Source organism: Hyposmocoma kahamanoa, unplaced genomic scaffold, assembly GCF_003589595.1.
Source record: "Hyposmocoma kahamanoa isolate Upper Pololo Valley unplaced genomic scaffold, ASM358959v1 94, whole genome shotgun sequence".
NCBI classification, from domain to species: domain Eukaryota; kingdom Metazoa; phylum Arthropoda; class Insecta; order Lepidoptera; family Cosmopterigidae; genus Hyposmocoma; species Hyposmocoma kahamanoa.
The window spans coordinates 12,037,434-12,064,305 of record NW_020654878.1 but is presented as its reverse complement, the minus strand read 5'-3'; the positions used below and the strand labels follow the sequence as shown (position 1 = coordinate 12,064,305).

At 34.9% G+C, this 26,872-nt stretch overlaps 1 protein-coding gene across 3 annotated transcripts in view; it reads left to right on the top strand.

The window, feature by feature from the left end:
* LOC113237815 (lachesin-like) overlaps positions 1 to 26,872 on the top strand; it is a 52,736-nt gene that overhangs the window by 10,699 nt on the left and 15,165 nt on the right. The window lies entirely within an intron of this gene.

The following is a 26,872-nucleotide window of genomic DNA, read 5'->3' as shown; positions in this document are numbered from 1 at the left end:
AATAGGTAAAGTGGCCGTACTTCCCTGGACGAACTCTTTCACAAGGAGCTCTACGACTACTACTAAATGGTAGAACTACAGGCATATAGGACTTGTGAACTTTGTGCTTCTGGGTGAAGGGTGCCGTGACAGTGCCCGTCAGATCTTTGCGAATTAAAGCCCTGAGTGGCACCGCAACTATTATGGTTAGATGTATCGGTTACCACCAGGCGCACGACTTGTTCGTCCCGTCACTTTATGTCGTAAAAAATGCTACTTCTAACTTTTAATTAATTCGACCCAATGACAATGATGTACAACTGTAATAAATCTAAAAACTGCATTCTTGCACTTTCCTTATATAAACATTGAGTACTAATAAAAAAAACTACTACTATAAAAAAAAAAAAAAACTACTACTATAAAAACTACTACTATAAAAAAAACTATAACAAAAAGTTAGGAAACCCTGAGTCGTTTAATTTAAAATATCCCGTCATATACATATGTAACTTAATTTTCACATACCCTCAAGTTTCCTAGCATTTAATGTGGTTTACAATTAGATTTAGAGTCTTGGTATAATGATTAAGTAAATTCATAGAAAAGCAGGATATTTTGAATCCCCCATATTTTGTAAGTACATTTTTAAGTGTATTTTACAATTACATTTTTATTTTATATATTTATAATTTTTCGTACTTTTAATCCTGAATGTTAGAATATTGTAGAGCTAATATTACTTTGGTGACCTTGGCACCAAGTGCTATAATTTCGAAGGCCGAACAACCGTTAAGAACTTTCGAAAGAAGTCTAATTTTAAGATATAAAATTTACGCTTTAGTCTCCTAAGACCCAGTGAACTACAATGGGTAAAGCGCTAAACGCTCAATGCACTTTAAAATGAACTAAATATAATTTGCTTTAGACCCAAGGAAGCGTGCTCTCAGTTTTGTGTGTAATAAGTTTTTGCTAGATACCCTACGGTCATATAGAATATATAGCGGTAAATTTGAATGCGATGTATTCGATACAATATTTGTTCACGTGATTATATATTATTACTGGGCGTTTACGTGATCATAAGAAGAATATTGTCGAGGTCTGAATCACTCTACATATTACCTGTATTTTGATGTACACGGGGCCTTAGGAGGTTATATTGACCTACCTATAAGTCAATGTGAAGAGTAAATTCAAAACGATAAAACAAAATAATAATAACATAAAATTTTATTTAAAAAAAAGTCGACCTCAATAGTTCATGTAATTCTACTGGAATTACATCTATTTGTAAAGTTTCATTGAAATTGGTTACCACAAAGTTCGCGAAACCGGATTCATCCCCTGGTTTGCCACCCTTAGAATGGGAACAGCACTGAGGCACCCTCTTTTCAATAAAAAGAGAATCATCGAAATCGGTTCATATACATACAACAAAAGGCCGGAGTAATCGCGTAACATACATACAACAAAATAAAGACCGATTTTGATGATAGTCACTTTCCGGTAACCGATTTCAATAAAACTTGGAAAATAGATGTAATTCCACGTACTTTTGAGGTCGGTTTGTTAGTACTCTGTACTGAGATTATACGTTTTCAGCGTCCCTACCTACAAGTAATAAATTAATATAGGTTTTTCTCAAATTGACTTGTTTATGTAATTGCCAACGACCTCGGTCGGCCAAAGGTTTGCACTGTGGGAAATGAACTTTTCTAAACTGGTTCTGGTCTGTGTGTTACGGGTGGTGCCTTGGAGTAAATTCCATTGCTATGCTATTCTTAATACAGGGAATCCACGTTATTGTAATAATTATCATATACGTATAAGTTCAATTTTTAAAGTTCATTTTTAAATAACACTGTACTAAAAATGATTTTCCAAACAATATTCCTCAAAAGAACTACATAATGGTTACACAAGCTCGTATTTATCACGTTCACAAGAGATCGTATTTATCACGTTTTCAACAATAACACTGCTCTTCCATTCTATGTTTTCACGTAGAGTGGAAGAGCAGTGGTATTGTTGTTGACTTTCGTCAGGTGTTTTTTTATTCGATTTTGAGCCTTTAGTCTTATGGTTTATAATCATTATTTATTATAACTTACGGACATACTATTTCTATAAAGTAGCGAAACTTATATAAACGTATAATATCATAACAATAATAAAGTATAGAAACCCAGCCAGAATGAAAAACATATAATTGGTCATCTTAAGTCGAGTGGTATGAGTAGTTTCAGTGTGGTTTGTGTTAGAGTTTGAGCATGATGTTCAATGAAACTCAATGGTCAAAAAGAAGAAATATATTTAAATATCATGTTTAAATATAACTTGTCAAAAAAATGTCGGAAAAATATAAAGAGTGATAGCAAAATGTATTTACGCTTTTATTTATAAATAGTATTAGCAAAGTGTAGTAAATTCTTCAACTATAAGTTCTAAGTGGTTATGGGCCATATTTGTTGAAGTTTTAATAAACTACGTGGAAAAATCCGATCAAAATGGAATTATGGAAAATTCAGATTACGAAGCTGGATGGACATAACTGGGTCCAATGGCGTTATCGCATGTCCGCAATGCTTAACGGCATCGACAGATTAATGGATATCGTGGAGGGCAAAGTACGAGAACCGAAGCGACCAGTAGTTGCTACCGGTGATGAAGACACTTCTGTTCTTGGGTAGTACAATCGGATGCTAGGAGAATACAAGAGATCTTTAAGCACTGCGTTGCTTTTGATCACGAACAACATCTCGGATGAAATCCTGGACAAAGATTCTGTCACCCTAAGGATGTATGGGATGAGTTACATCGGCTGTACGGCGGCATGAACGAGGACCGTTTGTATGAAGCTTGTTTGGCATTTTTTAAAGCGAATAAAGGTCCATCAGATGACATGGTGACTTGTATTTCGAAATTGAAAACTTTGTGGCATACTTTGAAGCAGGAATTAGTCAAATCAGGTGAAGGTACAGATTTACCGGAGTTTCTGCTAATCTGCAAGATTTTGGATAGTTTGCCGAATACATATTTCTCATTTAAAGCGAGTTGGATACTAATGTCAAAGAAAGACAGAACAGTAGAAAGTTTAACAAGTCAGTTATGTATTCACGAGAAGGCACTGTTGAACTGTCACGATGGAGAGTCTGGAGTAGAAGCTTTTACTGTGAAGATGAATAAACAGAAAAGAATTCAGAAGGTACTAAAACAGATTCGGATACTTCAAAGGAGGAGAGCAGACGCTGCTTTATATGCAAGGAAAAAGGTCATTTAAAATTGCATTGTCCTAATAAGAAGTCTGAAATGACAAAACCTGAGGATGTACGAGCTGTGGGTATGTCTAGCTTGACGCTAACTTCGGTTTTTGCTACTTCTGCTGAGAATTATCCTGAGATGTGGTATATTGATAACGGAGGAACTAGTCACGTAACGATGCGAGCAGATTTATTTGAGGATTTCAACGAATTTGGAGACATTCACACCGTTACTACGACAGATGGAAATATTGTCAAGGCACTAGGCAAAGGAAGCATACAGTTTTCAACTATTGTAAATGGAAAACCGAGTCAGTTTTACCTCAGACATGTTTGGTACGTACCTGGAATTAAAAGGAATTTGTTTTCTGAGTTGGCGGCTCAAGATATGAACCCCTATAGTGTGTTTGAGTCACATATAGAATCATGTACCATGAAGATTGGCGGTAAAAATCATAGTTACAGGAAAACGTTTTAGGCATGGAGGTCTATTTACTCTGAATTGTAAAGCCTTGATACCGATGCCTTCAACTTATGTCACAGTTGTACAGAAGGAAGATTTGCTACAATTGTACCATGAACGTTTTGGACATCATAACAAAAGGCATGTCAGTCGTATTCTAGAACGACAACTGGGAAAAAAACCACAGACAGTAAGGAGTTGTTTGATGGCTGTGTTTTCGGAAAGGCACATCGAAAGAAATTCGGTACTAGAGAAAAAGCCACAAAATCTGGTGAAAGGTTTCACACTGATGTCTGCGGACCATTTCCAGGGTCATATACAAAGCAAAAATATTTATTTGCTACAGGCAAAGTCTGAAGTCTATGAAAAGTTGAGACAGATGTTGGCTGAAGTAAAGGCTTCTGGACATCAAGTACAAGAACTTTTGAGCGACTGTGGAGGTGAATTCAATAATGATAAAGTACGAAAAATATTAGCAAAATTCGGAATAAGACAACGCCTGGTAACGCCCTATACACCAGAGCAGAATGGTTTGAGCGAACGGGAAAATCGTACGGTAGTAGAGTGCGCGCGTTCAATGATGCTCACGAATAATTACGTCAAAAGTTATGGGCTGAGTTAGTTAAAACAGCTGTTTACATTCTGAACAGAACTGGACCGACTACTATAGAAGGTAAATCACCTTATGAAGTATGGTTTGGTAAAAAACCACAGATAAAGCACTTGAGAATAATCGGGGCGTCGTGTTATGCTCATGTTCCAAAGCAGACTCGCAAGAAATTGGACAAGAAGGGTGTCAAATGCAAGTTGCTTGGATATGACGACGATGATTGTTACAGGCTTTGGATTGAAAAGTCAAACAAGATCATAAGATCATTGATCTTCACGTGTCTTGAGACGTGACTTTCAATGAAAGACCACTCGAAGGACAGAGGGACACATATTTAGAGAGTGATCAAGATATTGGCGAGATTCCTTATGAAGTTTGGAACAGACCTTCAACCTCTAAAGGACCGAATGTTATGCGACATAATGCAAAGAACGACATTCAAGTTAGAGAAGAAGATGGTATTGTCAGTGACGGTGAAGTCAGAGAAGACAATCAGCGTCCTGAAGGTAGTAGAAACCAGATGTTTCCAATAGACCCGGATGATCATGATAACGATGTTTTTATAGATGCTGAAACGTCTAATGAATTTAATAAATTTAGGGAGGAAGGAAATGAAGTGGTAGAAAATATGAATTCAAATGAAATTCAAGAAATTCATCGTATGGTATTACGGAATCGCACCACTTTGAAACAACCTGAAAGATTTAAAGATTATATCATGAGTACGGAATTTGGCACTGATTCTGAACCAGAAACATACAAAGGAGCAATAAAATCTCGAAATACCAATGAATGGCGTAAAGCTATGGACAGCGAAATAAATTCGTCACAAGAAAACAAGACTTGGATACTTGTGGACCTACCGGAGAAAAGGAAATGTATACCGTGTAAGTGGGTTTATCGAGTAAAGCACAACCCAGATACGTACCAGTACGGTACACAAGTTCAAGGCGCGTTTGGTTGTCAAAGGTTATTCACAAAAAAGGGAATCGATTATGATTAAACTTTTAGCCCTGTTGCTAAACTAGGAACACTGAGAGCGGTACTTAGCGTAGCTGCTAGTGAAAATATGGCTATTAGACAGTTTGATGTAACAACTGCGTTTTTATATGGAGACCTTGATGAAGAGATCTACATGAAGCAACCCGAAGGATATGATGACGGTACTTGGACGCGTGTGTCTTTTAAAAAGAAGTCTTTATGGCTTAAAGCAAGCTCCGCGCTGCTGGAAGAAGCGCATAGTGAATTTCTTCAAGGAAATCGGATTTAAAGTAAGTGAAGCAGATCCATGTTTACTTATTAGAAATTCTAAAGCTGGAAAACTTATTGTCGCACTGTACGTGGATGATGGGCTGGTAGCAGGCTCAAATGAGAAGTTAGTGGAAGACTTTCTGGAGCAATTGAGTAAAGGTTTTAGAATCACAACAAAACCTGCGTCTTACTTTCTTGGTATAGAGATAGAACACAGAGAAGACGGTTTAAAGATACATCAGGCTTCCTACACAAAGAAGAGGTTTCAAACCGGTATCAACACCTATTGTGAATGATGGACAAATACACGCTGAACAAAGAGACGATTCAGATATCAAACAGAGATATAGGCAGATTGTTGGAGCACTAGCCTATTTGATGGTCGGGACAAGACCAGATATAGCGTATGCTGTCAGTGTGGTGTCAAGAAGCCTCGATAGTCCTACTGATGATGACTGTGTCAGGGTGAAGCGGATTATGAGATATCTGCAGTATACTCCAGATTTCGGAATCAATTATGGCAGAAATAAGAGTGTTCTGGAATGCTTCAGTGATGCAGATCATGGCGGAGACGTACGTACGGGGCGCTCAACCACAAGAGTGCTATGCATGTATGCCGGAGGAGCTATTACGTGGATGAGCAAGAGACAACAAAGTGTAGCCATTTCGACTACAGAGGCGGAGATTGTAGCTGCTAGCGAAGGTGCAAGGGAGTGTGTCTAGTTAGCTCGGGTTATGACAAGTCTAATTGGAGTTAAAGCTAAACCAACTTTGCAAGTTGATAACGAGGCAGCAATAAGACTAGCGGAAAACCCAGAATTTCATCGGCGCACAAAGCATATCCGAATACGTCATTTTTTCATCAGAGAGCTGGTAACTACGAGAGAGATTACAGTGAAGAAGGTGTCAAGTGAAGGACAACTGGCGGATATTTTTACCAAAGCTCTACCGAGGCCCAGGCTACAAAAATTAGTCTGTCGATTAGATATTCATTGAGAGAAGATGTTAGAGTTTGAGCATGATGTTCAATGAAACTGAATGGTCAAAAAGAAGAAATATATTTAAATGTAATGTTTAAATATAACTTGTCAAAAAAATGTCGGAAAAATATAAAGAGTGATAGCAAAATGTATTTACGCTTTTATTTATAAATAGTATTAGCAAAGTGTGGTAAATTCTTCAACTATAAGTTCTAAGTGTTTGGAGTAGTTTGGGTAGTTTAAGCACTGTTTGTATTCCTTGAGTGTAGTTCGAAAACAAATTACCACCAAATTCACAAATAGTCATATTTGTGAATTTGGTGGTAATTTGGTGGCACATATTATTCCATTTTAAAAAAAAGGTTATTAATTTAAGAGATCTACATTATTTATTACATTATAAACGAATAAAAATTCTTGAAATTATTTTCATGGCAAAAACGCCAAAAATACTACTTACACATATAAAGAATATAATATTATAAATAAACTAAAAAATATATAATTATTATGTACAGACAGTTGTTCAGTTGCACTGGAGGCAATGTTAGAACGAAAATGTATGGCTTGATTTACTGTTGATAGTACATAAGAAAGAGTCAATAGCGTGATCTTATTATCAAAGAAAAATGTCATGCATTAATGAAATGAATGTTCTGTTTATTAAAACATAAAAGTCCATTCACTATAAAAAAAAAGCGAATAAAACAGAATGTAATGGAGATTTTATAGGAAATGTCTTTACAATATAATAATTAATTTCACAAAAATAATTAAATATCATGGTGGTCAAACGTCGTAACATTCAATAAAAACTGAAAAAATAAAAACTTAGTAAGCAAATATAAGTACTCGAACTAGATTCGAATAACTTAGACATATTGAACACTATGTTGCTTTAAAGAATATCGCGAAAACAGTGAACCAAACGGCTGTCAGTCGTTTTTTTTACGCCAACAACAAACAAACAAATTTAATTACTAGTAATATTTCATAATATTCTTTAGAAATTAAATATATATTTAATTAAAGGTGTTGGTAAAACTATAGGTACGTGGGACTTGTCAACTTTATGTTGTTGTTGTCGTTCTTGTAACTCTTTCCGTAAAGGAAAAGGCAAAGGTTTTAAGTGGTTAATCCCATCAGTTAATATCATAAAAAGCGGATAAACAGATTTTTTTTGTAGGTTTTTACACACTTATTCCGCTAGGCAATATATATATATTAAATGTTTAGGGCTTCAATGTTATACGTGCCAACGCCCGCGCCAGGCTTTGCGTTTATGCGTATCGAGTAGGCGTATAGTAAACAGAATCCTACCGACAACGTGCTCTACTAAGCTTATGTTCTAAGAGTAGATCGGCATCGCTTTTCCCCTTGAACATCAAGTCGTGATCACCAGTTTAAATCTTGTTATTGCTTGAGATTCGTGACGAAAAACTGGAATGATCCGATGCCTTTACGTTAACGCGCTGGATTTTATCTAAATTTAGAGAATTTATATATAATGTCAATGAGATCTCACATACGTCATTTGTTGTTTATACTAAGTAGCATTGCGAACGACCGTATGTTAGGTAACATAGCGTTTTTTATATAAACGTGCTAACGTTGTAATAAAACTACATATGAAATATTTATTTATCAAACAAATATAATCATAATAATATAAGAATACACAATATATATTCCTAATTTATTTAATAAACGTAAAATATAACAACATACTTCAACAGTGTTTTTATTTGAACAACGTCCTCGGGCAACCTCAAAAGAGACAGACAAAAAACTGTGCAATCGAAAGAGTGTTTTCCATATTTTCTCGTTCCAATATCATTTGAACAACACAATTAGAATTACTTAGAATTAATTAATTAGAGTCGTGATGATTTTCGTGATTATTGAAACATATGGGTATTGAAATTATACACAAACATCACCACCAATTATACTATAATATAATATCAGGGTTAGTTAAACAAAACGGAGCTTTATTATTTTAAAAAAATATATGCTAAAAACAATTTGTTCACAATCGTATCTATTAGCGGCTCTGTTACTTATGTTAATGTTCAGTAGCTCCCGGAAAGTTCCGGGAGCCAGCCACAAACAGCCTTTGGATAAACTGTCACGTTTAAATATAACGACCCGATGATAATTGCTACATGATGGGAATAGAAGCTTTCTACAACAATATTCAATGAAGCCCAAATAATAATTGCTTTGGATGGTGCAGTGATATGTAAAATTCTGGAATCGTGACCGAATATTAAAATTTTAATAATACAGTTGCATACTCAGAGATATAAATCACAGAGATTTGAAGGGCACTGCCACTGCCTCCGGGGCCGAACGGTTACCATGTCGGATTGCCACGTAGAGGTCCCAGGTTCGATTCTTGGGCCGGGAGAAATATTTGTATGGTCTACATTTATTTCTCTCGTGAGTTTAGGTGTAGTTTCAGGTTGTCTATGTGTGTGTCCATGACACCCGCGACACAAGATTTCCCTAGTACGGGGCTATGTTGAGTGTGTGCGTTATTATTATTATTACTGCGCCCATCACCTTAAGACATAAGTTGACAATTAATGTTATTTATGCCTGAAATTTCACCAGTACCCTTACACTCTAAAACCGGAACTTAGTAATACTGCTTGGCGGCAGAAATAGGTAAGGTGGTAGTACTTCTTTGGAGGAACTCTTTCACAAGGTGCTCTACTGCTGCCAAAAGAACCTACCTAAGAGTAAGTTATGGTATTTTAGTTTATAAAAAATATTATACACCTTCTTTATTCATTTTGATTCAAAAAATTCAAATTATTTGTGAGAGCTAAAGTATTCTTTTCGAATCTAAATTGCGTATTTTTTTTTTGTTTAAATGAATCAACATTTCGGACACTTTACTATTCGCATGGTCAGTCGTGCCCATAGAAACAAATAACAATTGCATATAATAAATCGCGGAAAAAGCGAAAACCTAAGAACTTATATTTACTATTTACTAAATCTTCATTGTTTTTCTTGCATCATTCGGTGTAACTTGTTCAAGAAACTTTTGTAGTTTCCCTACTTCTCCCCGTTTCTATTTGTAACAAATAGAAGTGGTCATGCATTATTCGTACGAAATGTACAATTCATTATCCATCGAATGTCTAAATTGCTACTGCTATGCTGTTATTCTGATGTTATGAGTGTGTCGCGCGAACAAGCAAGTATGCATGAGCCAACAGCTGCTAGTGAGAGAGAAATAGCGCTAATCAGATTATAGGACGATGCTACGAATTGCGAATCTTACAATTATAATCTTTCAGTGCACAACATAAAGTTCTCTTTCTCATTTTATAATTTTATTGTTATCTATTATCCTATTGTTATAAGTCACGTATTTCAATTTCAATACAACTGATGCGGAATTCAGCCATTTTGTTTTAGTTTATTGGTCAATGGTTAAAGTCAACAACAGGTTTATGTGAGTAGCAGATTTGATTTCATTGCGGTAACACCATTATCGGTGATTGAACCACAAATAACAGGTTACACAATCAGCGTTGCCGTGGTGTTGCCAGAGCCCTTGAGTCGAAAATTACATTTTGTTGCCTGAAAACTTACATTTTACAAATTCATTTTTTTACTTAAAAATTTTTATCGTAAACGATATTTAAATGCTTAAATCCATTGCCTTACAATTATATGGACGTCGGGTCCGCGGTAAAAAGTGTCCGAACTTATAGGGCGTTAAAATCGTATACAGAGCGTCATTCACGCTTTAGTCTTCGTTTGTTTCTTCTGACAGCGAAGCAAGCAAAATTAGACAGTACTGCGATGACATTACAATTCAAATTCAACGTTTTAGCTTTTTCATATTCCTTTACATGTCACTACGGTTAAATAGGTTGACTTGGGACATTTTTTTCGTGGTTTTTGTATTACACCCGTCGTCCATTTATTTGTAAGTCTATGCTTAAATCCTAAAAATTATTAAGGAACTACGCTCAAGACAAATCAAGTTACAGCCAGTAATTGATTGATTTGACTTTGTTTGCGCCATTTATGAGTTATTTTTTTGTCTAATTTGAATTTAGAATTTATAATAACAAATCACACATGAAACCAAATACTGCCGTTAACTCAAAATTGCAGAATTGAGAAAACACTATTTGAAAATTAAAAAAAAATACTGAATGGTTCTTATTGCAAATAATGTGATTATTTTTATTTATACATAATATTTAACTATCCATTTCTAAACGAGTATGTAGACAGAGTGTTTTTCTTTTGTAATGGGACAGTGTGAGGAAATAACCCACAGAAGATACAAAGAAACTGTCCAAGAAACGTTAAATCTTTTTTGTGAAAACAATTATTGCTGATTGACTCAGTTCCATGCAGGGATCACTTCATTGTATGTCAAATTTAATAAAACAGAAAATTATACAAAATGAATAACAAATAATACTGAATTTTTTATTATTGAAATTTTGTAGCAGTAGAGTTTCTTGTGAAAGAGTTCGTCCAGGTAAATACTGCCATTTACCTATACCTATTTCTGCCACCAAGCAGTAATGTGAGCATTACTTTTCGCATTGCGTTCCAGTTTTCGAAGGGTTAAGGGTGCTGGTGAAATTACAGGCACATGGGCCTTGTCGACTTATGTCTCAGGGTGTCGGGCACAGTGGCAATGCGTGTCAGATCTTTGTGATTTCAAGCTTTGAGTGGTACTGCAACTGTTATGGACAGGTGTGTCGCTTAGTATTATAAAAAACATACACACAATATACATATTACATGTAATTTAGTGGTTAAAGATGCCTTTTGGTACCAATTACTTGATCTTAAACTAGAGAATTATCTGCACTATGAAACCTATACTAGGAAATTACATGCACCGTGTCAGAACAACGGAATTCACTCTGAGGAATTCACACCACACAAAACATCCAGAACCAATTTAAAAAAGTTCAATTCCCAGAGTAGTCCTCTTTTTCATGATACCAAAGGACAGGACAAACAAATGGTGCACCTGACAGTAAGTGACACGCCTGAACATAATAGTTGCAGTCACACTCAGAGCTTTAAATCGCAAAGATTTGATGGGCACTATAACTGCGCTCGCCACCCTGAGACATAGTTGACAAGTCCCATGTAGGTACCTGTAATTTTACCAACACCCATACTCTTCAAAACCGAAACACAGTAATATTCACATTACTCCCTGGCCTGGTGGCAGAAATAGGTAAAGTAACAGTACTTCCCTGGACGAACTCTTTCACAAGGACCTCTACTGCTACTAACTGGATATTATACGATGTTCATCGATAGATAGTTTTGAAATAAATCTTATAGCAAACACTCATAGCCCCGCACTAGGAAAACTGTGTCGCGGGTGTCATGGACACACAAATAGACAATCGCAAATTATACCCAAACGCACGAAAGGAATAAATGTAGGCCATACAAATATTTCTCCCGGTTCGGGAATCGAACCCGGGACGCCTGTGTGGCAGACCAGCACGGTAACCATAATGTTCATGTATATATCCCTTTGCTTTACTGTCACAAGGATTAGAAGGCCCCGTATAAAATAGCATTGTGTAAATCGTTTGGTGTAATTTTACCCCCCTTAGAATTCCACCATAAAGTACCTTAATAAACAGATCGACACGTTTTGGTCTAGCTACTTAAAATATAACGTTAGGAATTTTTGAACACCCAATATATGGACAAAATAATTGTCCCACTCAAGCAACCAACTTCTGTAAACTTAGTGACTCCTCACCAACTCTGATCGCCTTAAGGAAGGACCACCCAAAACTTTTGTCTGAGTTTATGTTTCGGTTTATTTGATAGTGCTAATAATAATAAGCAGCACGTTTATGCGGTTATGTGGTAGATTCACTGGAAAATACAAAGGTTTTTATTAAATTCACTGAAGAATTTAATAAAAGCCATTAAAATGCCCCACAGGAAAGAGGTGTGGGTATATTGTATTACACATTCGCCATTTTTTTTGATACTTTTAGAATATTTTAAAGCCTGAAAGGATTAATTAAGTGCTGTTTATTATGGGGATGAAAATGTTATTAAACTCGCCCTTTTCTGATCTAAAACCTTACTTCCATTTTAAAACATTCTACTCAGTAATTCAAGGTTTTGCTTTTGCTTTGGCCTAAAAAATATTTTTATCAAAAGAAAACAAAAAGTGCTTCGTTGGTAAATAATGTTATATGAGGTACCCGCTGTGCTGCCATTACGAATACTTTTATTTTAGGCGATCTTTTCATTTAAATGTGCTTTGATTATCTTGTTGAAATATAAAATGTAAAAATAACATTTTAGTAAAACAGTTAAAACCAGAAATTTGGTAAAAGTAGACCTCCTTGTGAGAGTTTGTCCAGGAAATTACTACCACCTTATCTATTTCTGCCGCCAAGCGGTAATGTGAGCAATACTGTGTTCCGGTTTTGAAGGGTTAAGGGTGCTGGTGAAATTACAGACACGTGACACATGTCAACGTATGTCTCATAGTAACAGTCGCAGTGGCAGTGCCCTCAGATCTCTGCGATTTAAAGCTCTGATTGGCACTGTAACGGTCATGGATAGGGCCTATCGTTTACCAGCAGCCACAAGAGTTGTTCATCCCGTCACTTGATATCATAAACAAAAACTTCTTCAACTTCAATCTTTAAATTACAGACAGCTGCATTTATTGTAGTAATATTGTTCGTAATTAAAGAAACTATTTCGCTAAATTTGTAAGACTTTCTACATTTTGTTGCGCATGTACAGAACAACAACAGCGCACGTACAAAAACAAACGTTCGGCAAAGATCGTACGTGTGGATCTTATTAATAATTGAACAATAATTGGGCTGAGGCCCTTCACCCTTCACCCCTCCCATCCGGTCACGTTCTCCAAAACTTCCGTCAGCCATTAAATTAAGAGCAACTAAACTTCATTTATCTCGGCTTGTTACTTCTACGGGCGATAAGGTTCCGAAACACGGCTGGAAAGTTCCGCAACTTGTGGCTAACTTCGGCGAAAAGTTGTCGAATCACGCCGATCGTTCGCAAATTTGTTACTTACTCAATATTTTAAATAGTCCTCTTTGCGTAATTCCTTATCTGCTGAGTTCCAGGATAACTTCCCCTATTATTCAGTTTTACCTTATCCATTACACTGACGCCACCTTCGAAGTTTGGCTGTAGCGTTATCTCACTCGGTTATTATTTTTAAACGTTTTTCACTGCCAGACAAACTATGTCTGCAACCAAAGTTATTTTGGTTGCAGGCATAGTTTGGTTGGTTTCAGCCGTTACTACCTATTCTAATACGGGTACCGTTGAAAAGCCTTTTAAAACAAAAAGACAATTATAAATTGGTTAGGATATGTCATGAAGTCTATTTGAAATAATTTAACTAGAATATTCACACCGTTGTTCGTTTTCGTATCACCTTGATATTTGATGGAGGCAGTTTTAAAATTACACACCATTAGGAACGCGATGGAGGGCCGTAATTTGCAGAGAAACCATCGATCGCATACGAAGGGTATTTAAAGTGGAATAAACTTCTTACATTGAGTCAGGAGCTCGCGTGACGGTCTACGTTTGGAAGAGCGCGCGGGGTGTACGGCGGCGGCGGGTGCGGCGGCGGCGGCGGCGGCAGCGGCGTGGCCGATGCGATACGCAAATATTTATACCGCCGCAGCCGCCGCCGGCATGCCCCACTAAGAGCTCACGGTACAATTCATCACCTGAAAGCGTTGTCTTGTATTGCGTCGCTGTAAACAGAAAATATTGCCTGTCGATAACATAATTTAACAACAAAGTCACGTAATAATTCGGAAGCAATGTATTTACCTTTGAACTGTGCTCGTCCCAAATTGAGATTAAGTGAACTTTTACACAGTAAATGTTGATATTTTTCATGAAAATTTTCAATTGAAAGGCTATAGGATAGCTTTCTGTTGCGAACTTTTATGAAAAATAGCTTTTTGAAGAAAGTACGAAAGGCTTTTTGGAGCAAATGAGTAAATATATGCGTATTTGAGGTGTGCACACAATGGCGTAAATAGGAGTTCTTGACTCCTTTTTCCAGACAAGAAAATGTAAGGCTTGGCAGAATTTTATAGTTGTGAGCGTGCCACTCAAGGTACGGGGATCAGGAAATGTATTCTTTACAGCAAAATCTGTTTTCATTTGTGTTTTAAACATATTTTTAAAAAGTAAATAACAAAAGTAAATAAGCAAATAACTTCGAACACATATTACCTATGGTTTGGGTAAATATAAAAGGAAGGTTATAGGTTACAGTGCTAAATACTAACACGAAGGTGATAATAACAAGTTTTCATATCGGATACTGAAATAATATTTGATAATAGTGCTATTTTATCGGTAATAATAATAAGTTACAATAGAACGGTGACGTCTAAATGGCAAAATAAGATGGATAATTCAGAATTCAATGTTATTGATTTCCTAATCCTGTTTAATTAATTGTTGTAGTTTTTTAAATCTCCGTTAAAAAAGGCCAAAGTTTTAAGCGAAGTCTTGATGAAATTCATCATTCATCTTTTACTAGTTTTGGATAGAAGGACAAATAGACAAAAATGATTCGGATTGAAAAGGTGTAAAATACATAATATAGAATAGACATTTGTAAATGGTCTGCTGTAGAAAGCGCAAGAAAGATTGTTAAGCGATTTTAATTAAATGGTTATTATATTTTAGGAAGTAATTTTAAGTTATGTTAATTTTGTACTTTTTAACCATAAATCCAGAAGTCTCGCTCTCAATTCAACAGCACGGGCATCAATGACACCTCAATAAAGTTAAGCTTGTTAAAATTATATTATGAATAAATTCCATTGTCAATTTATATGCAAAGAAATCTGCAAAGAATGTTTTCCCAGTACTGACTCAGCCAAGATAGAGAGTACGTCTTTGTCAAGCGGTAACAAGGACTCAAACAGAGCATTTTAAAACAGGGTATCTTTGTCCTTTGGGTAAACTCTGGTTGGTGCCTTGATCACGTTCGAAAACAGAGAGCCAGCTTTAGATAAATAATCATCGCAATTTAGTTATTAGCAAAATTTATCAAGTGGACTTCACAAGTCTGTAACAGTTACTAAGAAGATTACGTAGTGGAGTATGTAGTCTAAGAAGATCACGTAAAGTCTATTTCAATCCATTATGCCAAAAAAGTAAATAAACCGATTTGGTGAAAATTCTAAAGCAATCACTCAAGTATATTTTGTAGATTTCAACTTGATATCTCATCACTATTTCCAGCAATATTCATTTGAATAACATATTAAAATCTTATTTGAAAAATGTTGGATAAATAAAAATCAAATAAAAAATAAAAATCAAATAAAATTAAAATTAAAATATAAAAAAAATAAGCGAAAATAGTTTTGAAAAAATGGCGGGTTTTAGTAGTTATAGTTTTTACACAAATTCATTTTTAGTTTATTTAAGTATATTACGTTGTGCGTTTCTTGATTATTTGTTACCATTAAGCTGATGGCTTAGTAGCCAATGCTGTATAAATAAATAAATAAATAATTGATTTGTGAATAGTCTACGGTTGCAAAGGGCTGTACGGAAATAACTCATTCGGTTCATTCAATTAAAGTTTTTTCAATCGAAAATTTTATCATAATCGATCGAATATGTAAGTACAACATTTGAAGGAGGATTTAAAAGTAGATTTCGAAAATTTTAAATTTGCTTTTTAGGTTATGTAATAAGAAATTTCTAATCTCATGTGTGAAACATCATCATTCAGTATTGAATCACATATTTTTTTTTTTAGTAATCAGAAGCGAAATCGCAAATTTCATTTTATTATATAAATTGCAGTTATTCCACGAGATTTAATAAACAAATCAATTCATTCCATTAATTAATCGATTTGTAGTTGACAGTATAGTTGGTCATCACTAAACTGTCTATGGTCGGTCAATCGGTGATCTGTTTGTTTACTATTTTGGAACATTGGATTGGAACAGACCTTATACTATTATTTTTTTCCATCCTAGGAACACGCCATGGTAGGTTCTAGACCATCACATGTTGGTTTGACATCAAGTGATGAGACGAGTATTTAATGCATAGAGTTCATCATCAGTTGGAATAAAATAAATGACGCAGATTTAGTGTAAATCATGTAAAAATTTGCTTTTGAAACTTTGCTCAATAGTAAAGGGTGAATACCACGCTTGAAAATCATCGTAAAATCGTGAAAACCGTTCGTTTTAAGGCGCATACGCAGTTTTGCGCTAAAATCATCCCCATTCTAATTAGAGCGAACATCGTATATGACCGAGAGCCGTAAAGAAACAAAAGCTACAAGCCCATGCCGGGGATTGAATCCATAACTTTGTTAATAGTCACGTGTGATACTAAAATCTAATCTTTCATCCTTGATAACAGAATTTACTAATATACTCCCGGACACATAATTCGAGCCACCTCGCGTTTTTGCCTTAAAGGATAGGTTTAAAACCGGGGGTTTTGTAAGTCGAAATTTTCAACAAAGGCTTATGGAAAATTTGAATGAAATGAAATGAAATGAGATGAGAATGAATGAAAAAAAAGACTTTTAATATACTAGTTTCAAAATTGCGTAGGATAGTTCTTGATCAATCGAACATTGTATAAGCTTAGGGCATTTAATACTGATGTGGCTGTGGCTCCAATTATGTGTCCGGGAATATATTATACCAGAGCACATAAAGCGTTTACGTAAATTTCGGATACTCCATCTAGAGGATTTCACGTAATCTCTATTCAATGTTATTGTTTTGTGTCCGGCCTAGATACCCTCTGCTTGTACGTTCGTACGTTCTATCCAAATATAAACCCTAATTATATACGAGCTTATTTCCGCCGCATTAATGTTAATACCAGGTAAAATAAACAGGTAAACTTCAAGTTAAGATGTAGAGGTACAAATGAGGTTCATTTAATTTTTACCATACAACTCGTATTTGTTTCTTATAATTATTAGTAATAAAGATCGAACACTTACAAAAATTAATTCGATCCGGCTGGATTCGAACCAGCGCCCTCAGACAATCCGTGCCAGAGAATCTGCCAATTAAGCCACGGAACGAACCGGCAGACCTTTCAAATCCTGCCGTCCACTAACTAAAACGCGGCTTAGTGACAAATGATCAAATATCCGTTTAAAATAGCAAAAGATAGAGCAGAAAATTCTCTTTTAAAAATAGTTAAAATTAGTTAACATGTTTGACGTATCGGAACTTACCCTAATGATGCATAGCTGAAATACCATTAAACAAACAATATTCTAAGACTGGATTTTTTTATGATATTTAAAAAACATATTTTGTCACTTACCCACGTTTTGTTAAAGGACAGCACAATTATTTTTCTATGTGCTTACGCAAATCTTTGTTTTGGTTTTTAACGACTTTTTGCCGTAGCGCCATCTGTTATAAATTTATTTCTTCACTCATAGAGGTACAGCTACTATCGCTGACTAGGGATGTCGCTTTAATAATTGTAATTTTTAAGTTTATTGAATGTCGTATTAGTTTCTCAAAATTTGTATCACTAAAGAACAATTGATTGCGTGAATTTACACCAGTACTTACTTGGTACTTACAGCAGAAAAATACAGTGGAAGTGCCTTAAGTAACTATTAAGTAATCTATCTGAACCGCGGTCGACAAAAATCACACAACCATATGTTAAACACTATGAAATCTTGATAACGCTTGGTCGTAGTTTCTAATTTAAAAAGATGTAATAAATTCTGGACTGTTAATATAATTTAAACCTTACCTTAAATTACTTAGTTAGCATATCGTTGAAAGTTCAATACGTATTATTGCAAGTTACGTAGTTTTAATTTTATACTGAAATTCATTCAATGCGCTGCCATTAGCGACGATAGCCGAAAGACTAAGATACGACAAACGATTAACGTTCTTAAAAAAAGTAGACCATATTGCAGCACTATAAGGTTACTTTTGTTTCTTATAATGAATAACCTATTACAATAAACAGAAAATGGAAAAGTTATTAAAATTAAAAAAAAGACTGAACGGTGATGTGAAACACCATCAAGGATATATCGCACCCTTAGTAATATAAGGGCACAATCCAAAAAAAGTAGATTTTTGGGAAATCGCGTATTAAGATTCTGGATTCCTACATTACACCTATTTTTTCAAATAATATGCTTATTATTTAAGTTATAAATATGAAATTTGGCAGATTTGTTCTTTGATAAATGTATTATAAATAGCAATAAAAAAAATAATATAAATAAATTCCATAAGTTTCAAGCAAGTTAAAAAAACACTTTCAAGTTAGACCCATATAGTACAAAAAATATAACAGAAATATGGAGCTATATAAGTTTGATCCCATTTATTATTTAAGTCCCTATCAATTCCGAAATTTCCCAAAAATCTACTTTTTTTGGATTGTGCCCTTATATTACTAAGGGTGCGATATGTGCGACTATCATTTTGGCACTCTAAAGTAGCAAAATGAGGCCACGATTTTCGAAGTTTTGCCTAAGATGATTGACAAGACGTACAAAACGAAAATGGCGGACTGAGCTCAAGTATGTGGAACTGCGCACACCTGCTCCGCCCTCTAAGTACCTACTTCTACTGTATTTATTCTTCTGTGTGTGTTACTATCTAGCTGTCAGATTTTTAAGTAACGTCAGATTTACCTTTAAAATCTGTTATATTTCGTTTTTTTGAAGCAGAATATTATATTATATACATAATAGATGGAATCACAAGGAATATAATTATATTACGCAATGGAGGATATTTTTGGGTCGCGATAAGTGCAAAGTTTCCGCTGGGAATAAAGATTCGCAGACAACAAAGTACGGGAAGAGGGAAAATGTCATAGCGTCGTAAAATTCTCCAGCTTATACTCGTTTATACTACTGCTAACATAAAACGAGACATGACAAATAGTTTACGTCGTTCAATTTAAACTTTATTTGGCAAATAAAATATGAGTCATAAAAATTGGCACTGATATAAGATATAAAATAGACACGTCCGATTGTTACTACTTCAAGTAAATACCGTGTTGCGGATTTAGGGAAGTTTAAAGGGTACGTAAATAATCTCAATAACTGCATGCGTGGCCGAACGGTTACCATGTTCGTCTGCCACGCAGATGTCCCGGGCTCGATTCCCGGGCCGGGAGAAATATTTATGTGGCCTACATTTATTTCTCTCGTGAGTTTGGGTGTAATTTGTGGTTATCGAAGTATGTGTGTGTCCATGGCACCCGCGAAACGAGTTTCCCTAATGCGTAGGTAGGAGTGTGTGCTTTATTACTATATAATCGAATGAATAAAAAGCTAACTAAAGTTGTTTGTTTTTAATTTTTTTATCATAACAAGTAACGAGACGATCAAGCCGCGCGCCTGTCTATAACATGTGCAGTGCCACTGCCCACTTTAAATCGAAAAAATTGAGGGGCACTGCCACTGCACCCGTCACCCTGAGCCATAAGTTGACAATGCCCATGTGCCTTGTAATTTCACCTGAAACCTTGCCCTTCAAAACCGAAACACACTAATGATCAGATTACAGCTTGACGGCAGAAATACGTTGGGTGATAGTAGGTATTTCCCTGGACGAACTTTTTCACAAGGAGCTCTATTGCTACTCAGTGAGTTAGTGAAACAATCATATCATATCGTATCATATCACATCGATGGTTTTCTAGAATATCAGCCTAATTCAAAAAGTACGGAATCATCAGGAAGATGTACATAACTGAGGTGTAGCGCGGAATTTCCCTGAATAATATATTGACCCAATATTGTCATGTAATTATATTCAACAATGGAAAGCTAGATGTTTTATTTACTATAAAATGTAGCCCATTGTCAATAGAGCTGTATAATAAACAATGGTCGGAATAAGGTGTTCCAAATGATTAGATAAATGTCGGTGTTTCGTAGAAAGGGCGTAAGCGACATTTCGAATTTTTTTTCTGGGGAGCTTGTTTTAGGTTTTAACGACTGTTTCAAAATATTTACTACGTCCTATTTTAAAATTCAATTATGTCACACCCCGGACACTCCATACGACGGTCGAAAATTATTTACCTACTACTACTACATACAGCAAGGCGCTATCTGCACATGCGCAAAAATGTGTGCTTGACGTCGCAGGGTTACCCATCACTTCCTTGCACTATTACGTTTCGTGATCAGAGCGGCACCATAGCGAAAATGCTAACGCGAATCTATTATCTATGATTCTATTAATTGAATCCAGAATCCTAAACACACGTCTATTATCTATTTATATCGATATAATATCATATTTTTCATTAACTCACTAACAAAAGTAAATAGAAGATTTATTTAAAAAATTTATTAAAAGCACTTAAAATGTTATATTTTGGACATGTACTTTTAAATAAGGTAACCAAGGTATTTGAAATTGCGTGTCCTAGTTGATCATCATTACTTAGTTAATAATTAAGTATATTCGCTACTTACGTAATATTTATCGGCAATATGAATTGAAAATTCGATAACCCTTGTCTACTAGCTAGCTCACGAAGTCATGGCGCCTCACTATATTGATATAATAAATCTGTTTTTTTCATACATTTTTCATACATACATATATTACTCTGCAGTAAATAAAGGAAGAAAACAATAACTGAATGAGTCTCAGACATAAGTTTTTTTACTTACCTACTTCGTTTCGTCTTTCGGGAAATGATGATATACAGCCGTACCCAGCACTATTTACGACAATTATAAATAGTAACGTAAAATAATGTTTTATATTAACGTACAAGTTTCGTAATGAATAAATGAAAACTCTATTCAAATATCAAAGCCGTCTTCGCGTGAAAACGGCTCGCTGGCAGCCTTGTTGTCGTTCAGTCAAAGTGACGGGCATTGTGCGGGGCGTGGTGCGGTATCTAAAGCTAGGGAGGGGCGGAGAGTGTCCGTTCTCTTTACTTTTTGTTCTCTGATTATGTTTTAAAATTGAATTTAAAACGTTAAAGTCTTATAAGCCTAAAACATGCTAACCTGATTTTTTTCCTAATAATAAGCGTAGTAAGAACACCGGCGATATATGTATAGATACAAAGAGTGATATAGAGTGGTTAAAACTACCAAATATTAAAAAGTACTCACCTAGGAAGCTGAAGTATTATTTTAAAGTAATTCTAATGGCACTTATGTACAAAATTCAGTAGATAACTAATCTTTTACCAAAGTAAGCTTTTTTAAAGCTACAAATAAAAATCCAACTTCTGCTTTATATGTAGGTGAATTGGTTTATCCTACGATGCAATAAAACTATTTCTGGAAATATGGAATTCGAAAAAGTAAATAATCATAATTACTTTTTTAGAATTCCATATTCGGAGTGGTTCAAACCACCAAATATTATATTGGTGGTTTCACTCGCCTTGCATCTATATGTACACATTTATCTACTAATTTGGAACATCCTATCATTGGTAATAAATAAAGAAAGTAACGATATGGTTTGGGCCTCCATTCTCGAAAAGCTACTTATCATATTATGACAAGCCTTCATGATTAAAGTCTTTGTTGTATACATTGTTATATATTTTTTTTGTTTGTTTGTTGTGTTTGTATGGTTTAACTGTATCAAAATATTTCACTGGTAATCAGTATGTATATATAGATTTAGGTTAGATTAAGGATTATTGGTTTTGTTGTAGACCTTTAAAATTGTTCAGAATTTTAGTAATAATGTTCCGATAATGTCCGACAGAGAAGACAGGCGGAGACTGAAAAACGACACAATTTCTTTTATAATACCAAGTGAAGGGATGAACAAGTCGTGTGCCTGGTGGAAAGCGATACGCCTATCCATAACAGTTGTAGTGCCACTCAGTGCTTTAAATCGCAAAGATCTAAGGGGCACTCCCACTGCGCCCGTCACCATAAGTTGACAACTCCCATGTGCCTGTAATTTCACCAGCACCCATACCCTCGCCGCAGAAATAGGTAAGGTGGCAGTACTTCCCTGGACGACTACTAAAATGTAACAATATCAGTAGTTATGACCGCGGCAAAGTCAGATAAAAGGCTATTTATTTTCCTGAACAAAATATCAAATTAAATGTTAAATTTCATGGTCTTTCTTTTATTTAAGATGCTATGCTATTCAGAAGAAAACAATCCTTATGATTAAGGCTTTCGATCAGTATGTAGTAAAATTACAGGTTTTTTTTTTACATTTGGCGGGTTCGACCGATAATCGCCTATTTATTTCTAATTATCTAAAAATCTTTAAATGCATGTTTTTAAAATCAAATATAAGTAAATCTTCTTTCAGTAAAATTTTCTATCTACGGTATTTGAGGATTTCCCTCCATGTTGCATAGCCGTGGAGTGCCCTGTATATTGTACTCAACATACATACTTATGCATACTTCGCAAAAAAATTTACAGAGTTATGGATCTCACACTTGCAACAATCTGTCAGAGACCATTTTAAACTAGCCGTCCACGGATAGATATTACTGGGTAATTCTACACATGTTAAATATAATGACCCCTCTCATGCCTGTAAAGCCGTGTCAGTAACCAGCGGTCAGAGCGCTAAAACTGTAACGAGATTGTTTCGCTTTCATTTTATCCGTGCCGGGTTGTAGTCATATTTGAAAGCAAGTACTTATACTCTATATATAAATTATTTGTTTCTTCTCTTGAATAAATTTGATATGTCTTAGAAGAGTCATAAACTTTTACCGTTCTGTAGGTTTCTTCAAGATGAAGAGCAATCAACAAATCAATCTCAAATAATATAGTAACACGATATAATATCCAACGGTGTATTTGTGTTCATTCATATAGTTTTAATAACTACGTGGGCTACAGAAGTCGATAAAATTGAGTGAAAATTTAGCAAATTTCCCAAAACATTTTCATACATTCTGTAAAGCATTGGCAGACTGAGTAAATAAATAATGATATCTTTACATTAAAACCTTTTACCGCATATATGTGGTAAGTATAATTATTATTTATTCAAATGAATAAAAAATACACGCCAAAATGTCCCCAAACGAGTGGTATCTTACTCACCCGTGTTCGTGGCACAGTCTATAGAAATAGCAACAATATTATTAAATCCCGTCAAGGATATCCTCTTAGAGCCAGCGACCAATTCATAATCTAGATTGCATATGAATGAAAAAAATACAGTGATTAGTGCAGGGCAGGTGCCCATGCAAATTTTTGTCTCTTAAAAACCTGTTTTATTTTTACTGAACATGGTAATACAAATCGATTTCGTAAAAACGTTACACAACTTAATATCAGTATTATGTCGACGACCTACGTGCATATAAAAATCGACATAAAACTTTCTTTTAGTCGCTAAGGACACATAATGTTCTCTCAGAAATTGTCTCTGGAGACTTTCTTTGAAGCAATGAAACGATAAACATCATTTTTGTTGCTTCGGGCTGGCCCGTGTGTGTTTTATTTAAATCACATAACGGAACAAATCGTAAATAAGTAGGTTTCGGACGATTCCTCGAATTTTTTTCTCTCTAAAGAACCTGTTTTGTTTTTACTGAACATCGTAACACAAATCGTTTTCTTCAAAACGTCACACAACTTAATATCAGTATTATGTCGACGACAAACGTGCGTATAAAAATCGACATAAAAGCATTTAAAACTTTCTTTTGGTCGCTAAGGACATATAATGCTCTCTCAGAAATTCTCTCCGGAGATTTCCTTGAACTCATAAAACGAACATCATCTTTTGTTGCTCCAGGCTGGAACGCGTGTATTTTAAATCACATAACTGTAGGTCAATGCACATAATGGAAGAAATCTTAAATAAGTAGGTTCCAAACGATTCTTCGATTTTTTTATATTAAGAACCTGTTTTTTTTTCTGAACATCGTAACACAAATATTTTTTTTAAATCGTTACACAACTTAATATCAGTATTATGTCGACGACAAACGTGCGTATATATGTATATATAAAAATCGACGTAAAAACATTTACAATTTTTTTTAATCGTTAAGGACATCTTAATGCTCTTCCAGAAATTTTCTCTGGAGATTCTTTGAACTCATAAAACGTGTGAGTTTTAAATCACGTAAATAAGTGGGTTTCAGACGATTCTTATTTAATTTAGACCACCTGTTCGTTATACATGCATTTCACAAAATGTTTACTAGAACTCGTTTCGACATAAAAAGTTTATTGAACAAGAAAACACACTAAATAGATTTTGACAAAATCGCGATACTTGAGCCCATTTGACAAAAAGTTTCAAATTACACCGACGTATTCAACAAGATTAAACATGTCATGACAAAGCATCGCTTTCCTAAATATTAAGCTCATGTACAGTGATATGATATTGAAAATCTTTACAATTTCATTTTGATAAAATTATACCAGCGAGCAAAAAGAATAAACGCTTTCAACCTCTTCTAAATGATTTTAATTATGCTACTCAAGCTCTCAAATAAGCGAACATCGTAAATCAGCATTTAAAACATTTTTTTTAAATTAAGCTCGCTTAAAAAAATTCGCTGACAACGGCTTCAGTCCCTACATTAAAGACTGAAGTAAAAATTATATGACTTTTCGCATAAAATGCCTATAACATGACAAGTTACCAAAAGTATATTTTAGTAGTCGATTCGGAAAAATATGCCATCAAAATAATAATATCCTACCTTAAGGAGGCATAAGAGCAAATTCGGCACATTTACGATCATAAAGGCCTTCTAAACATTTTATTGTCAATCTATTGATTAACGTTATCTTATTGTTTAATTTGCTTAATCTCTGTTGTTATTCCATCGTTGCTGAGCCATTTAGCAACTTAAATACAAACTGGTGGGAACAATTTTCGATCGACGGCTGTCTTCTGGCGAAGGACTCGATTACATTATGCGACAATTAATATTGGGCGCCAAGTAAAACATATACAGCACGCAACGAAAAAGTGCGATCGTCACCATCTTAAAGATCCATCACCATCTGATGATCACACTCATAATAAAAAATGTTATTATAAAAAAATATGAAATAAAAGGAATTCCTTTTGGATCAACAAATTTATTTATTCTTTTTGTTAATTTTGCTGTTATAATTACGTGTGAACGTACAAAAAACATAATTCAGCTGTCACCGGTTGAGTTATGTTGTTACACCTTGTTACACCCCATGAACAGGAGAGAGTCTAAAATGCTACCCTTTATTACGCCTTTAGTATATTGACTCTTCGAAATAGGTACAGAGAAAAAAACCTTCATTATCGGTTCTGGCGCGCAAATAAAACAGGATAGCTCCCCAGGGGCCGTTCTCTTGGATATTGCGACCCACAAGCAAATTTGTTCTAGACACAATACAAAAGAATATACGTGCGTGTGTGTGTATTTTTCGACCGACTGTGGAAAGTCGCCCCAACCAACGTTAATATTTGTCTACAACGATAATTAGACTAGTGTATATTGTTTACTTAGGTCTAAATCGTTCACTATTTTCCTGGAAACAAATTATATTTAAGTTAAATTTTGTGTAATGTCTAATTGTAATATAACATTCTTTGTGGAGTACAAATATTACAATAACGAGATACGAACACATACAAATATGCGCTTAAAATTTTCGTATTTCTAGCTTTTGGTGAACTAGATAGACTTCATCATTATAATCTCAGTACAGAGTACTAAAACAACCAACCTGAAAAGTCATTCATCCCCTAGTTTGCCACCCTTAGAGGTGGGATATTTTCTTCAAATTTAAATAGGACCATATCTAAGATACTCTCTTTCCAACAAAAGAAGAATCATCAAAATCGGTTCACAAAAGCGTTATCGCGTAACATACATATAAAAAAACATGCAGTCGAATTGAGAACCTCCTCCTATTTTTGAAGTCGATTAAAAAGCAGGTCCCGTTTTGGTACTTGATGACGTAGGGTCCACAAAAATCTAGTTGCTTGTTTGACAGGCCACGGCAATATAACGGATTAGGGAGGTCGGCTATTACATTTCAATGCAAATATGTCTACTGGCATCGAAATCCGGTTGATTGTTATTCTATCGTCCCATTTGTTACATTTATTTTCGCTCGGATAGATTTTACGTCAAATCAGTTAACCTGAATACTTTACCTCAATAAAATCCCGTGTCACATGGTTTAATTGTTTCTAGCTTTTGTGTATTCATCAGCAATTCAATTTTGTTTGCAACAATACAAAATGGCGGTTTTGTAGATTTAATCTTAACTTGAAAAAAAGTATTGATGAAATTTAGTTAATTG